This window comes from Artibeus jamaicensis, unplaced genomic scaffold (genome assembly GCF_021234435.1).
Source record: "Artibeus jamaicensis isolate MK-2021 breed Jamaican fruit bat unplaced genomic scaffold, CSHL_Jam_final contig_465, whole genome shotgun sequence".
Classification (NCBI taxonomy): Eukaryota; Metazoa; Chordata; class Mammalia; order Chiroptera; family Phyllostomidae; genus Artibeus; species Artibeus jamaicensis.
This window is the reverse complement of record NW_026521843.1, coordinates 29985061-30001783: the sequence shown is the minus strand read 5'-3', so window position 1 is coordinate 30001783 and position 16723 is coordinate 29985061. Positions and strand designations below refer to the sequence as shown.

The following is a 16723-nucleotide window of genomic DNA, read 5'->3' as shown; positions in this document are numbered from 1 at the left end:
GAATCCTTCCTTTCCTATTCCTAGATTATGCTGGTGGCTGTTAATCCTTGGCATTGCTTGGCTTGCAGCTATATCACACCAGTCTGCCATCACAAATTCACCTCTTGTCAAACTGACACCATAAATATTTCCTTAAATCTTTAGTATCCAAATAAAGACAATAACAAGGTCATACTTCCACCTACCATGATACAACTATCAAAACACAAACTCTTTTCCCAAAGGAGGATGCAAAGTCTTTAGATGATGTTTACTCTTCTGGATATCAAAATAACTTAAATATTGTAATGTTATTTTTATGTATAGTGTATATACTATTATATAAAGTCAGTAAATTTTATGTTAAATGGTAAGAGGATAAGAGAGGGAAGGAAAACATGCAACAGAGACATTCATAACAAAATTAAAAAAAACTATGGCAATTTCAGTTTTGGCTTTTGTAACTGGTCACATGCCATACCTGGTATTCATAACTACATTAATCCACTACCTATTCTGTAGTACCTTTGCCTTCAGGAAGCAACTCGGCTAGCTGATCATGATTCTCTTTACTTGGTATAGTGACCCAAACTTTTATCCTGAAGGGTCTGAGTCATTAAGTAGTCCTCCCTGAATTAGGTGGTTGTAGTTTTTCAATCATTTTAATACGAGGTCATGGTAATACTAAAAGATGCCCTTGGGGGTCCACCTCTGTATTTTGAATATACTCTTTACCTTCATTGTGTAGTAACAGTCCAAGTTCCCCTTGGTTCTGTAATAACAGCAATAACAGTAACTCCCTTCTTTACCTGTTGATTCAGAGACATGAAGAGTCCAAAAATGTCCAGGTGGCAGTTTTAACTTTCAGTTTAGTAGAATCATTCTTATGTCTCCTGATAGATGCATTCCTACCTTTGGAATTAAGACCTCTAGGCCACAGAGGATAGGGCCTTAGGGACATGAAGCAGAAATTTTGCTAGTGCATCACTAGGGGTAATAATGAGGGCTGCCACTTGCATTTATACTCCTTGAATCGTGCTATTGGAGAAGCAGCACCATATATTGGATGCTTATTCAGAACATACACAACCACCTAGAGAACCTTGTCCCAGCCCTGTAAGGTATTGCCATCCAGCTGGTGCTAGTCTTAAAAGGCCATCCCACCATTCTGTCAAGTGAACTGCTTCAGGACGGTAGGGCATATGGTATGACCAGTAAATCACATGAGCATGGGTCCATTGCTATACTTCAATGAATTCCCTTGATCAAAAATAATGCTCTATGAATACTATGAGGGTGGATAAGGCATTCTGTAAGTCCATAGATAGCAGTTTTGGCAGAAGCGTTTCATGCAAGGAAGACAAATCCATACCCAGAGTAAGTGTATGCCAGTAAGAACAAATGCTGCCCTTTCCATGGTTAGAGTAGGTCTAGTATAGTCAGCCTGCTACGAGGCTGATCACCCTGGGGAATGGTTCCTTATAGGGGATTTGGTGTTGATCTCTGCTACTAGCAGGCTGGGCAGTTAGCAATGTCTGTAGCCAAACTGGTCTTGGTGATTGTAAATCCGTGTTGCTGAACCCATGTATAACCTCCATCCTTACACCATGACCACTTTGTTTATGAGCCCATTGGGCTATGACAGAGGTGGCTGGAAAAAGAGGCTGGCTGATACCCACAGAATAGTCATCCTATACACTTGATTACTCACATTGTCCTCTGAAGAGGTCACTCTTCAGTGGGTATTAAGATGGGACACACATCTTCTGACCTTCACACATTCAGAGAGGTCTATATGTATACCTGTTTCTTAGGCTTCCCTGTCAACAATTTTCCAGTCATGTTCCTTCCAAGTCCCTGACCATCTAGCCCAACAATTTTCAACCTTTTTCATCTTGTGGTACATATGAACCAATTACTAAATTTGTGCAGCACACCAAAAATATATTATTTTTTGCCAATCCAACAACAAAATAGGTGTAATTTTTATTCACACCTATTGTGTTGGCTGTTGTCCTTTTTTTTTATTTGACAGTCTAAGGGAAAAGAGGTCAGTGCCCCTGACAAAATAGTTAGGTATTGCATGTTGTAAAAATTCTTGCAGCATGGTGGTGTGCCTACTGTAGCACACCAATTGAAAATCACTGATCTAGTCAAAACTGTTGACCATAGCTGATGAACTGGTGTATAATTGCATGTCTGGCGATTTCTCCTTTCAAGCAGAATAAACAATCCGATGATGCACTGCTTGAATTTCAGCCCACAGGGAAGATTTTTTTTTCTACTACTGTCCTTCACGGATGTCCCAGAAAGAGGCTGTAGTGCCACAGCTATCCACTTAGGTTGTGCTTGCATATCATGCAGAACCATCTGTAAACCACGCCTCAGTTTTCTTTTCTTCTGTCAGCTGATTGTAGGGAACCATCCATGAGGCGGTAGGTGCAGGCTGGGAGAAAAGGTAGTGTGGCAGGGATAAGGACCATAGACGTTTGGGTCACATTTTCATGTAACTTACTTGTGTCTTCAGGACCTGCTTGGGACCAGTCTCATATATACCACTTCTATTTGATGATGGAATGCTGCTGTATACACCCAATTTTATGGTTTGGTGTATCGGATAACACCCAATTTATGATCAGCTCAGGTTGCATGGTAACTTGAAGACCCATCTCTACTAAGGCCCAGTAGCAGGTCAAGAGGTGGTTCTTAAAAGGAGAGTAGTTATCTGCAAAGGAAGTCGGGATTTCACTCCAAATGCCAATAGGCATGTGCTGTAGTTCTCCTATAGGAGCCTGCCAGAGGTTCCAAACAGCATCCCTTTCTGCTACTTCAAGCACCATTGGATGTACTAGATCATACAACCTATGTCAGAGCAGCTTACACAGTAGATTGGAGCTATTGCAGAGCTTTCACTTGTTCAAGATCTCACTAGCAGCTTTTTGGAATAGTCAGTGAGCCAGAGTAACACACCCAAATGAAAAACATTGTCTCTAAAATCCAAAGAGGCCAACTAGGCATTGTGTGTGTGTGTGTGTGTGTGTGTGTGTGTGTGTGTGTGTGTGTGTGTGTGTGTGTTAATTGTAGGAGAGGCCAGATGCAAAAACTTACCATTTATCTTAGAAGGTGGTCAGTGTTCCCGCATCACTGACTGTAGAAATTTTGCTGAAGTTAAACACACCTGAATTTTTGTCAGATTTATTTCCTACTTCCTGTCACTTACATATTTTACCAATAAGTGTAGAGTAGTTGCATTTGTTGCTATTACTGGCTCACTAGGTCTTATCAGTATAATGGACCAGTATAATTGATCACCAGGAAAGGTGATCAAGATCCTTCATCAAACTACATGTAAGAACTAATGCACCCTGGCTGGTGTGGTTCAGTGGACTGCAAACCAAAAGGTGGTAGATTCGATTCCCAGTCAGGGCACATGGCTGGGTTGCAGGACCAGGCTCCCCAGGTGGGGACATGTGAGAGGCAGTTGATTGATGTTTCTCTTGTACACTGATACTTCATTCCCTCTCATTCTCCCTCCTTTCCCCTCTCTCTAAAAAGTAAACAAATAAAATCTTTTAAAGCCCTTGCTGGTGTGGCTCAGTGGATTGAGTGCCAGCCTGCAACCAAAGGGTCACTGGTTCGATTCCCAGTCAGGACACATGCGTGGGTTGCCGGACAAGTCCTCAGCTGAGGGCATACGAGAGGCAACTACACACTGATATTTCTCACCATCTATTTCTCCCTTCCTTCCCCTATGTCTACAAATAAACAAAATAATATCTTTAAAAATACTAATATTTGTTTTGTGATAAAAGATTCATATTTATAATAGTTGTCTTTGTATATGGAGAATGAAAATGGAAAATAAAACAAGAATTTATACAAATAGAATTATTAAAGTTGCAGAAGTTTCTCAGATACTGGAATCAAAAGACCAACAGTATGGAATATAGGTAAGAAAAGTTGAGAAGAACTGTCAGTCTGGAAGGTCCAGCTCTCAATCTCAAGTACAAGGAGTTCCAGAAAAATAAAAGGGAAAAGAAGTAATTTAAACAAGTATTTCAAGAAAATTTATCAAAACCTAAGGCCATGAATTTGCACGCAAAGTTGGGTTGCCCACCAAGCATTCATAATAGTGAATGATAAAAGACTTACATTGTGGATATGATGAAATTTCAGGACATCAGGAGTAAAGAGAAAAACCTAAAAGGTTCAGGGAGTTTTGGGGAGAGTCATACCAATGATCTGGAGTCAGAATATCATTGAACTTCTTAAAAACAAACCTGAAAGATACTTGAGCAATGTCGTCACATTTATGAGGAAAAACTATTGAAAAATTATATCTACCTTAGAAATCAGCCCTGGCTGGTGTAGCTCAGTGAATTGTGTGTGTGCTGCAAATCAAAGGGTCACCAGTTAGATTCCCAGTCAGAGCACATGCCTGGGTTGTGGGCCAGCTGCCCATCAGGGGTCACATGAGAGGCAACCACAAATTGATGTTTCTCTCCCTCTTTCTTTCCCTTCCCCTCTCTCTAAAAATAAATAAATAAATAAAATATTTTTAAAAATCTAACAAATCATTACTGAGGCACGCTGCCAATCATATGTGAAGTAGAATAAAGTATAATACCCTTAAAATATGTGAAGAAAAATATTAATCTAGAAAGCACAGAAAAATGGACGAGTCCACAATCATAGTCATACATCACAAAATTAGGATATAAAAGATTAAACAATACAATTGGCAGGCTTGGTTTTAAAAATATGTACACATACAAATAGAGCATATACATTATTTTCAAGTGTGCAAAATTTAAGTTACAAAAGTTAAATTTGTGTTAAGTCATAGTGGAAGTTTCATCAGATTTCATGGAATCAATGTCATTTAGAGCATATTCTTGAACTTCAACTAAATGAGAAATCAGCAACAACGGGTTTGTTTTTTTTTTTTAAGATTTTTTTAAATTTTATTTATCTGTAGAGGGGAAGGGAAGGAGAGAGGGAGAGAAACATCAATGTATGGTTGCCTTTCGTGCGTCCCCTGCTGGGATCTGGCCTGCAGGGAACCGACCTGCAACCCAGGCATGTGCCCTGACTGGGAATCGAACCGCAATTGCCTGGTTCGCAGGGGTTTTTTTAATTACATTTGAAAACTATGTAGACAACTTATAAGAGAAAACCGTTTTAGAAATTACAACATATTTAGAATCCTTTGACATATAAACACTACATGTCAGAACTTACTGGTTGCAAGTTTTGTAGTGAACAGACAGTTGATGCCTTAAAAATACTGATTTTAAAAGATTGAATGTGAAGTGATTAAATCTTCACCTCTTGGAGCTAGGAAACAAGAATAAAACTAAAGATAAAAGAAGCAATATAAAGTAGATATAAAGTAAAAATTAATGAAAAATAATTAGATCAATGCATAGACTAATAGGCAAACTTCTACGAGAGTAATAAAGAAAAAGACATAAATAAGCATTATTAAGACAAAAATAAATATAACCAAAGATAGGGTAAGACTTTTAAGATCCTATGGTAGATAGTTCAATGAATACATCATGCCAATGAATTTAAATCCCAGATAACATGAACCATTATTTTTAGGAAGATATAATTTGCCAAAATTAACTTTAGAAATAAATAATACTAATCAATTAATTACTGGTAAATGCTAACTAGAAAACAAAACCAAATTCCCCTGTACCAATTCCACCACCAAAAATACACCAAACCCCAAAGTTTTATAGTTACAGAAAATAGCAAAAAGAGTTGTGTATTTTAAAAGAAGAATCATTCAAGTACTTCTAGAGCATTTATACTATATATGTTAGTGAACTAATACAAAAATATTTGACACCCAAAGCAACCAGTGACAGTATAGGAAAAGATCTTACGAACAGGGCTGCCAAAATCTTAAAACATTAGCTACTTAAGCCCAGCTTATAGTAATGAAATGGTATTAATTCCAGAAATACAAAGTTGGTTTAATACCAGAAAACCACGTAATGTAACCTCTCATTTTAAACAAATTAAGAGAAAAAAATTTTAACACATTCATTGAGTAGATATTGAGCATCTACCATCTACCAGGAACTCTAGGCATCAGTGGTGTAACAATGTATAAATCAGAATCCTGTTTTCATGGAGTTTACAGTCTAGTGTAAGATTGATAAATGCTGTGAAACAACAAATCAGATAAAGAGGACAGTAATAATTAATACTAATAATTCATACGTTAAATATAAAAGTCTCCTTTTTTTTTCCATCTCTGTTCTCATTCAGTCTCTTTGGCTTTTACATTTCCCTAAGAACAATTAGAAAAACTGTACTATAAAATAATTCAATAATTAAATAAATACTTTCATACAGAAAATATGAAAACTGCTAAAATGAACTTACTAGACAGCAAGGATCTTGTACTAACTCAGTCTTTATCAGCTGAAGTTTAAAAAGTTGAAATTTGTGTCTGGGGGTGATAATACAAATATATATGGAATATAAATATATGTTTTTAATCTAATATAATCACCTGTATAATTTAAATAAATATATAAATATAAGTGAAAAACTGCCCATGTATAATTTATTTGTTTACATAGAGCAATTTTACTTATATTTCTCATAAAAGGATTAAAGGGAAAAATAAGCTATTTCCTTAGCTATTCACTAAATTTTGTGGCATAAAAGTATGGTTCTAAAGTTATGATGAGCAAATGTCTAAGAGTTAATTAAGTTTAATTTCAACACAGTGCTAAATGAAGTAAAAGTCATGTAAATTTCATATGGAAAGACTTATCCCAGGTAAGCAATCTTGCAAATCCATTCCTATCAGTCATTATTAAGGTGAACTGTAGAATATCTATAGATTTAACAATAGCAAAATGTATGTACTTCAATAAAAAACCCTTAGTCATGTCTATTAGCCAAACCCTTAGACATGTCTATCATGTCTATGTTCCATAGTATAGCACTGTATTTGAAGGACAACAATTAAGAAAAATCTGAATTGGATTTCAGGAGATCTATTTGGAAATAAATTACTTTGGTTTAATATCTGCAAAAGAACTAAACTCTCATACTCTGACTTCATTAAAATAGTACTTTAGGAGTTTCTGCTAAAATTTATTCTTACACTATTATATTAATGTATTTTAAATAATTTTAAAAGCAGAATTTTATAAAGTATTTTAAGTCTGTTCTGTCAGACTCTTAATTTTTACCTCAATATTCCCAACCCCCCTTAAAATAAGGAGTTATTTTTCTAAGATGCCTCTGAGACAACAGTCAAGAATCAGGCAGCTTCCTAAAAGATGTGTGCACAAAAGGTCTTTGACTTTGCCTAGCCCAAGGTTTCAGATTTACAGCCAACAGATGGATCTGGTCAGTAGAACGTTTTATTCTGCACAGTCTTTGTAAAAAATAACTTTAGTTGGTTCCCAACATTTTAAATGTGAAATTTCACATAATCTTGATTCCTAGATTCCTTTAACATTTTACATCACCTGATAGCACCAGCTTGAATTTCAAGAGTTGGCCATGGCTTAGCATTGTGTAAGGGTTGCATGAGCCATAAATGCTGCAATTCTCTGCATCCTCCACAATTTCTTACTGTTTCATTTCTCTCACTTCTTTACCTATGACCTTTGTAGACAATTAACTATGTGACCCTTGCTAATTTATTGGCCCATATGCAAAGACTTTTTAAAAATTGTTGTTTCTAATTCCTTGTGGCATGGGAAGCTAACATTAATTAGGATAAACAAAGTGGTTTTTTAAAAATCCCTGAATTTGGACTAGTGTTGCCACCCTGCTTTCTCTGATCTATAATGTCTTCAGGAGAATATGTTTATGTATGTCTTTATATTTGTCTACATAGATACAGATAGAAACAGATATGTATTATCAATTCTACTGACATACTCAAAGCATTTAATATGCCTTCCCCCAGAGTTCAATACTTCTGTAAGAATGTTGATGAATTCAGTGAAGTTTTTTAGGTGCTTAATTTTGTTAAGTGATGACATGACTATTAGAATTAGTGATTTCTCAAGTCTGTATCACTGAAAAACATTTACTTAACATCTTTCTGTATCATTAGGATGGCCACTTGGGGTACTCATTTATACTTAATAAATATTTTTGGCTCTTCTCCATCTGGTACTTCCTGACCCCTCTGTCACTGGGCTATGTGTACAGTTCTTGCTAAATAGTTGGAAGTGAATGTGTCACTTCCAGGCCAGTCATTTAATTGCCAGTATGAGACCTTCCAGAGCCCTGTTTTCTTCTGCTGTCACTAACAGTATTTCAGAGAGTAGTTACTCCATAAGTCTGAATTCCAGAGAATAATTTTACAGAACAGAGCTCTTCACCAACCAGTAATAGACAGGCAAAGTGAGCAAGGAGTAAATCTTTGTTGTTTGAAGCTGGAGATTGTTTTAAATTTTTTTAAATCTTCACCTAAGGGTATGTTTATTGATTTTAGAGAGGGCGGTGGTAGAGAGAGAAAGAAGCATCAAACAGTTGTCTCTCATACATGCACTAACTCAGGATTGAACCAGCAGTCTAGGTATGTGCCCTGACCAGGAATCAAACCTGCAGTCTTTTGGGCACGTGGGATGACACACCAACCAACTGAGCTGCCTAGCCAGGACAAAGATAGGTATTTTTTAATTGTTCATTGCCGCAATTTAACCTAGAATATCTGGCTGATACTACAATGTGCCAATAAACTAATTAATTAAATTAGTAATTAACTAATTTTTAAAAATTAATTAAAGGCAGCTATATTAAACAAAATGTGTAACCTGCAAGCTAGTAAATTGTTTTTAGTCTTTAGGGTAACTCTCATTTATAAGTTGTGTCATTGAAAGCCTTAATCCTTATAAATTGCTACTCTGAGAATATACACAAGATATACCAGATCACTGAACACTTTGTAGAGTCAGCACAGTATTTATGTACATTAAAATAGTCAGAAGATAATCAAAGCTTATGGCAAATTCTGTTTGTTACTGGAGGGGGGAGGGTGTGTGTGTGTGTGTGTGTGTGTGTGTGTGTGTGTGTGGCTTGGAACTGAAAGTTTTGGGGCAAAATTGCTAGATAGATAATAAATATTTCTGATATAACACAGTCGTGTGAGATAATCTTAGATGCAGAAGAACCCTTAGATGTCATGTAATACAGTACCCTTATTTTACAGGTGTTATAAAAGATGAAATAAAGAATGTGTTTGAATGAACGCCTTTTGGGTTGGCCAGGGAGTTAGTTTAGTTTTTTCCATAAAATAAAGACACATTTTTCATTTCACCAATAACTTTATTGATTTGGGTATTTTGAGTATGTTAGCTATCTCCTGCTATTGACTTCCAGTGATTAGAGGCCAGGGGTCATGTTAAACATCATGCAATGCATGACAGTCCCACAGCAAAGAATTATTTGGCCAAAATGTCAGTAGTACCAAGAAACTTGGCAGAAGTACTTTTGACACTTTTGATCAGTCACAGCACCTTCTCCATATACTGCACAAATCTTTTTTTGCATTTTGTTTGCATCTTGACCTTTCTTGAAATAATAAATCATAATACACTGAAAGTGTTATGTAGTTTCTTCCATCATGACTAAAATGGCTGCACAAAAATTAATCAGTTTTAATAACTTTTTAAATAAAATGCATGTTGACATGACAGCTGTCATAATACAATCCAACAAAATTGTTTCAAATGAAATTAAAGACAACTAAGTACTACTACAGCCATCGTATGGAAAAAAACTAGATGAACTTTTTGGTCAACCCACAATGTGCATTATTTTTAGGTTTTAAAATACCTTTTTTATTATATCTTATTAATTATGTTATTACAATTGTCCTGAGTTTTTCCCTCTTTTCCCTCCCTCCACCCAGCACCTCCTACTCCCCTGGGTGGGTACCCCCACCATTGTTCATGTCCATGGGTCATGTGTATGAGTTCTTTGGCTACCCTATTTACGAACTTTATCCCCGTGTCTATTCTGTAATTACCTATTTGTACTTTTTTTTAATAGTTTTTTTTTTAAAGATTTTATTTATTTATCTTCAGAGGGGAAGGGAAGGAGAGAGGGAGAGAAACATCAATGTATGGTTGCCTTTTGTGCATCTCCTGCTGGGAACTGGCCTGCAGGGAACAGGTCTGCAATCCAGGCATGTGCCCTGACTGGGAATCGAACCGAGATTGTCTGGTTCGCAGGCCCACGCTCAATCCACTGAGCTACACCAGCCAGAGCTATTTGTACTTTTTAATTCTCTCCCTCTTCACCCATTCCCTCATATCCCCCTTCCATCTCACAACCATCAAAACGCTCTCTGTATCCATGATTCTGTCTCTGTTACTCTTGTTTGCGTAGTGTGTGTTTTATACATTCAACTTTTGATAGTTATGTATTTTTTGCCATTTTATTGTTCATAGTTTTGATCTTTTTCTTAAGTAAGTTCCTTTAACATTTCATATAATAATGGTTCAGTGATGATGTACTTTAGTTTTTTCTTGTCTGGAAAGCTCTTTATCTGCCCTTTGATTCTAAATGATATCTTTGCTGGGTAAAGCAATCTTGGCTGTAGGTTTCTGCTTTTTATGACTTTGAATATTTCTTGCCAGTTTCTTCCAACCTATAAAGTTTCTTTTGAGAAATAAGCTAACAGTCTTATGGGAACTTCCCAGTGGGTAACTACCTTCTTTTCTCTTGCTGCTTTTAAGATTCTTTATCTTTAACCTTTGACATTTTAATTATGTGTCTTGAAGTAATAAGCCTCTTTGCGTCCATCTTGTTTGGGACTCTCTGTGCTTCCTGGATTTACATGTCTATTTTCTTAACCAAATTAGGGAAGTTTTCTTTCATTATTTTTCAAATAGATTTCCAATTTCTTGCTCTTTCTCTTTTCCTACTGGCACCCCTGTGATGCAAATGTTGGACCTCTTGAAGTTGTCCCAGAGGCTGCTTATAATATGCTCATTTTTCTTTGGATTTTTTTTCTTCTTGTTCTGATTGGTTGTATTTTGCTTCCTTATGTTCCAAATCATTGATTTTATCTTCAGTTCCATCCACCGTACTATCGTTTCTCTGTAAATTGTCTTTTATTTCAATTACTGTAACCTTCATTTCTGATTAGATCTTTCTTATGCTGTTGAGGTCCTCACTTCCTTGAGCATCCTTATGACCAGTGTGTTGATCTCTGCATCTCATAGATTGCTTATCTCCATGTTGTATAGCTCTTTTTCTGGAGTTTTGATCTGTTCTTTTATTAGCACCATGTTTCTTTGTCTCCTCACTTTGGCAGCCTCCTTACATTTGTTTCTATGCATTAGGTAGAAATGCTTTGACTCCATGTCTTGGTAGTGTGGGCTGATGTAGTAGGTGTCCTATGGGGTCCAGTGCACAACCTTCTCTGCTATCCAAATTGGGTACTTGAGATGTACCTTTTTTGTGAACAGAGTATACCCTCCTCTTGGAGTTGAGCCTTGGTTGTTGTTGGCAGATCAATGGGAGGGATTTACCCAAAATAATCAGCTGCAAGGATTGGCTGTGACCACTGACCACCAAACTCTGCCATCCATGGAGGATCAGCTGAGTAGGTGCAGGATGGTGGTGCTCTGCTGTGGTCTGTAGCTGTCCACTGGGCGCGCTGGCCCTCACCTGTTTGGCCGACCTGCCTGAGCTATAAAGCAATATTAGATGGCTGCTGCTTGTGCTGGTTTTGGCGATTCCCAGGTAAAGCCAAGCTGTGAATCTAGGCTGGCTGCTGCTAGTGCCTGACCTGGGACTCACTGAGGCCAGCTGTTGCTTGTTCGAGAGGATTTATTTAGGAAGTTGCACAGCATGAGCCAAGACCATCCATTCATATAGAAAAGCAGCTTGGGTGGGTCTATAAGTTAGGTGGGCTGAGTCTCTGGGGATCTCCAGGTCAAGTCAAACAGTGTTAACCAGGTAGATGGAGTCTCCGAGATGGCACCAGCTTGCTGGCTCTATGGGGGGAAGGTTTAGAAAAGGGATGATGACCTCTGCTTGCCTTGATGGTGACATGTAGGGCCTCTCAAGCTGCAACCCTGGTGCTGGAGCTCAAGGCAGTGAGTCTGAGTAGGTAAGTCCATCTGTGGGTTCTTTGAGGAACTGCTTGGGGCTCCAGCAGTTTCTTCCACCAACTCAGTCCCCACTGGTTTTTGCAGCCAGAAGTTGTGGGGGCTCATCTTCCTGATGCTGGAACCCTGGACTAGGATGCCTCGTGTGGGATGGGGAGTCCTCACTCCCAAGAAATCCCTCTTTAATTTTTATCCACCACACGTGGGTGAGGAACCAGCCTGTTCTGCATTTCCATCCATCCTGCCAGCCTGGATGGAGATAGTTTCTTTAAATCCACGGTTGTCAGACTTTTCCATTCAATTTGATATTTGACAGTTCTGAGTAATGGCAGTTCTGTGTTTTAGTTGTAAATTTGATGAGGTTGTACAACAAGCAAACTATGTCTGCCCATGATGCTACCATCTTGACTGGAAGTTCCTAAATTTTATTTTGATTTCCTTTTCCCAGCTAAGACTTTACTTACCTCTCTTTGCTGACATTTGTTTTCCTTTTGTTTTCTCATTTTCCTCCTTTATTACATTTAATCCCTATAATAATTCTAAGAAGCAGATATTTTTCTGCCATTTTACAGCTTTGGAGAGTGAGACAGAGTAATCTGCCCAAAGCAGCAGAGCTGGGATTTAAACAAGTTCTGTGGACTCTAATAGCTCATGTTGTTTCCACTAATGTCTAAAATGTATTTAGGATTCTTACACAAATGCATAGAATGTTTTTACTTTGTGTGATTACTATTTAAAATTAGATTAGTGAGAGTGACAGGAAACCTAAAGCAACAGTTGTTTAAAAATGTAGAATATTTTCTCGTGATAAAAGTCTAGAGGTAAGCATTTAAGGTTAGTTTGAAGGTTCTACTATGTATGACATTATGGTCCTAGGCTTCTTTTCAATTACTACACTATCCTTAAGCACATGACTTTTATTTTATGATTCAAAATATTTGCTCCTCTTCCAATGTTGTACTTAGTGGAAAGGGTAAAGAAGGGCTCTCTTTCTTCCCTTTAGAACCTGTCCTGGAAGTCATACCAGGACACTGCTTATATCCCATTGGCCAGAACCTGGTCAGATGACCAGCTTAGCTATTAGGGAGGCTGAAAAATGTGTGGGCTGCATTCTGAATGGTCATCTCCTCAACTAAAAGTCTATAGAGTCTGTCAGCAGAAGAGGCAAATAGATTTGGGGTACATAACAATTTCTGTCACAATGGTGTAATCAATTTTTGTTTTGAAATGCTTATTTAGAGGTGTTTATTGAACTCTTATGTACCACAAACTGAAAGTGTTAGGTTAATATTTTAGTTTAAAATATTGTTGATAAAATAAGTGAGAAAAGTTACATTTAGGTCTTCAATCCATTTTTAATTTATTCTTGTGTGTAGTGTAAGAAGGTGGTCTAGTTTCATTTTTCTGCATGTATCTGCCCAGTTTTCTTAACACCATTTATTGAATAAACTGTCTTTATAGTCCATTATATGTGCTTGCTTCCTCTGTGAATATCAATTGACAGTAAAGATGTGGGTTTATTTCTGAACTCTCTGTTCTGTTCTATTGATTTGTGGCTGTTTTTATGACAGTACCAAGCTGTTTTGATTACTATGGCCTTATATTATACTTTGATATTAGGTAGTATGATTCCTCTAACTTTGTTCTTCTTTCTCAAGATCACTGTTGCTATGCATGGCCTTTTGTGGTTCCATATAAATTTTTGGAATATTTGTTCTAGTTCTATAAAATACATCGTTGGTATCTTGATAGAAATTGCGTTGAATCTATAGATTGCTTTGGGTAGTATGGACATTTTAATGCTGTTAATTCTTCCTATCTGTAAACACAGTATCTGTTTCCACTAATTTGTTTTTTTGTTTTTTTTTCTTTCTTCAGTGTCTTACAATTTTCCAAGTACAGGTCTTTTATATCCTTGGTTAAATTTATGCCTAGGTATTTAGTTCTTTTTGAAGCAGTTGTGAATGGGATTGTTGTCTTCATTTCTCTTTCTGATAGTTCATCATTGGCATATAAAAATGCAACTGATTTCTGTATATTAATTTTGCATCTGGCTACTTTACTAAATTCATTTTTCAATTTTAGTAGTTTTTTGGTGGGATCTCTAGGGTTCTCTATGTACGGTATCATGTCATATACAGATAACAGTTTTACTTCTTTTTTTCCAAGTTGGATGCCTTTTACTTCTTGTCTGATTGCTGTGGGTAGGACTTCTAATATTGTGTTCAATAAGAGAGGTGAAAGGGGACATCTCAGTCTTAAGGGGAATACTTGTAGTTTTTGCCTGTTGAGTATGATGCTGGCAGTGGGTTTGTCATATATGTTCTTAATAAGTTTAGGTATGTTCCCTTTATTCCCACTTTGCTGAGAGTTTTGATCATAAAGGGTTGTGTGATTTTGTCATTCTTTCTCTACATCATTGATATGGTCATGTGGTTTTTATCCTTCCTTTTGTTTATGTGATGTATTGCATTTATTGGTTTGCAAATGTTGTACCAACCTTGCATTTCCAGAATAAATCCCACTTGATCATGATGTATGATTTTTTTGATGTATCACTGTGTTCAGTTTGCTAAAATTTCATTGAGGATTTTAGAATCTATGTCTATCAGTGATACTGGCCTATGATTTTCTTTTTTTATAGTGTCTTTATCTAGTTTTGCAATTAAGATAATGCTGGCTGCGTAAAATGAGTTTGGGAGTCTTCCTCTTGAATTTTTTGGAATAGTTTGAGAAGGAGAGGAGTTAGTCCTCAGAATATTTAGGAAAATTTCACTTGTGAACCATCTGATCAAGGAGTTTTGTTTTGGGGGAGGTTTTTGTGGGGTTTTTTTATTGTATCAGTTTCACTAACTGTAATCTGTTTATTCAGATTCTCTGATTCTTCCTGATTTAATTTGTGAAGATTGTGTGTTTCTAGGAGTTTATCCATTTTGTATTAGGTTGTCCAAATTGTTGGCATACAGTTCATAATATTTTCTTATAATCCTTTGTATTTGTTTGGTGTCAGCTTTTAGTTCTGATTTTATTTATTTGGGTCCTCTTTCTGTTTTTCTTGATAAATCAGTTAAAGCTTTGTCAATCTTGTTTATCTGTTCAAAGAGCCAATTCTTAGATTCATTGATCTTTTGTATTTTTTTAGACTATTTTGTTTATTTCTGCCCTGATCTATATTTCCTTCTTTCTACTCACTTTGGGTTTTTTTGTTGCTCTTTTTCAAGTTCTTTTAAGTGCTTTAATTCCTTTTGAATTTTAGATTATTTCTCTAGTCCAGTGGCTTTCAACCCTGGTTGTGTGTTGTTAACAGTGAATCTTTTTCAAAATTCAAGATGCTTTTGGGTGTTGAGTAGCTTAAATTTGACTCAAACTGGCTTACACAATAAGAAAAATTTATCTCACATAACAAGTTTTGTCTCAAGTTAATTCCCCCCAAGGGCCTAGGCTGGCTGCCTACCATAATAATGCAGCATTTATCTTTGTATCTATCTACTAGGAGAAAAGAGAGAAGGACCTCCCTCTCTAACCCAGAAGCCAAAAAAGCAAGCTACTTCTTGTATCTTCTTGGGCCAAATTGGTTTAGGCCTGCTCATCCTTGAGTGAAATTACCATAAATAGCCAGACTATTCATAAGTGATAGGTAGAAGTTAGTCACAATGTCCACTCCATAAGAAGTGAAGTGTGGATATATGTGTGTTTTTACAAAGTCCACAGGTGATGCAGTGCACAGCTAGGTTTGAACAGTGCTATACTTCCTGGTTCAAAAAATAATGGAGAAGAAAAAAACCCTTTTTTTTCCCCATTATCCAGTGGAACAAAGGGCAGTTTGTTTTAACTTCTTGATTTCTGCTTAAGGAACTGCAGTTTTGCTTAACCTTGGTTAAGGCTCCAGGGTAAAATAAATGTTATGGATAAGATTGAAAACTTGTAATTGTCATTAAAATTTATTAACCAATTATGTGAAATATAGCCAATTTCTAATGTCATAGCTGCTGTTAGAGATTCTTCAGTTGTGTGCTGTCAAGCAAATGAGTTTTAACCACTCAGAGCACAATGTTAAAAAGTATTTTAAACTATTTGGAATAAAGCCGTCCAGTAATGTCATTTATCTTGACGCTAAGAAGCAGAATCAATATAGATTCCTGAGCCACATTACATAGTTCTAAACCCCATGTACTTTATTCTTGGAAAATCTCCTAAGCCCACTTTTGGTGCCATTTTACCCTTATTTTTAAAACATACCTGGCATGCTTTTTTTTTTTTTTTTTTTTTTTTGGTTTATCAGAGTCAGAGAAAAGAGGAGTCTATAGTCAGGCTCCTAAACAGCTAGAAGTAGTAGCTAACATGACAGCAAAAAAGGGAGGGGGGAAATTTATAAACTGCAACAGTTACACAAGAAACCCAACAGTTTCAGACAGTGTACTCCATAAAATAGCTTTATACTGGTAAGTGAGTCCGTATCATATTACAAAACAGTAGATTAATTTCATGATCCTAATGACTATCTTATAATCAAGAAAAGGTTGCATTATTTTTTAAAAGATTTTATTTATCTTTAGAGGAGAAGGGAAGGAGAGAAGGAGAGAAATATCAATGTATGGTTGCCTCTCGTGCATCCCCTGCTGGGAACTGGC

General features: G+C 36.6%; 1 protein-coding gene across 3 annotated transcripts in view; it reads left to right on the top strand.

Annotated features, from left to right (window-relative positions):
* Positions 1-16723, top strand: part of FBXO11 (F-box protein 11) — a 92095-nt gene that overhangs the window by 26608 nt on the left and 48764 nt on the right. The window lies entirely within an intron of this gene.